Here is a 586-nt window from a genome sequence, read left to right on the forward strand (position 1 = left end):
GCTGGTCTAAGCCCCCCCGACTCCAACACTTCATAAACGCCTGCCATCCACTTTCCAGTGGCCGGCTCTGTCACAGGACCCCGGGTCCTCCTCCTTGGGAGAGAGCTCTGCACGGCCGCCTGTCCCCACTGCGGCCAGTCCTGCCTAGCTGCTGGCCTGCCGCCTCGGCCCTGGACCCTGGTCCTTGCTCAGCTCTCGGGTCTGCCCCATGTTTCTGTGTGACACCTCCTGAGAGGGCAGGGCGGGAGTGCACTCTCAGGAGCGTTTCCACAGAAGGGACAGTGCCCGGCCGCCCTGATGGCTCTGCTGCAGTGGGCCTGCCCCCACCACGACCACTCCACACTCTGTCCTCCCTGCGCTGTGCAGCCCAGCCCAGTGCCCCCACCCCACCACTGTCCCCTCGGCTGCTGCAGCATCTGGCCCTGAAAGCAAGCTGCTCTCCTGGAGCCTGGCGCCCGGGCAGGTGCTGCAGGGGACAGGGGACCCTGGGCTGAACCCCACCTGCCCTCCACGCCTGATCTCTTCGCCTGGGAAGAGGAGGGTGGCCTGGGGTCTGGGTCGGCATAGGCAGCGGCTGCTGGGAGCC

At 67.7% G+C, this 586-nt stretch overlaps 1 protein-coding gene across 1 annotated transcript in view; it reads right to left on the reverse strand.

Moving 5' to 3' along the window:
* FAM184B (family with sequence similarity 184 member B) overlaps window positions 1–586 on the reverse strand; it is a 49,202-nt gene that overhangs the window by 14,570 nt on the left and 34,046 nt on the right. The gene's annotated exons all lie outside the window — the stretch shown is intronic.

This window comes from Tupaia chinensis, unplaced genomic scaffold (assembly GCF_000334495.1).
Source record: "Tupaia chinensis unplaced genomic scaffold, TupChi_1.0 Scaffold000695_1, whole genome shotgun sequence".
Lineage (NCBI taxonomy): Eukaryota > Metazoa > Chordata > Mammalia > Scandentia > Tupaiidae > Tupaia > Tupaia belangeri.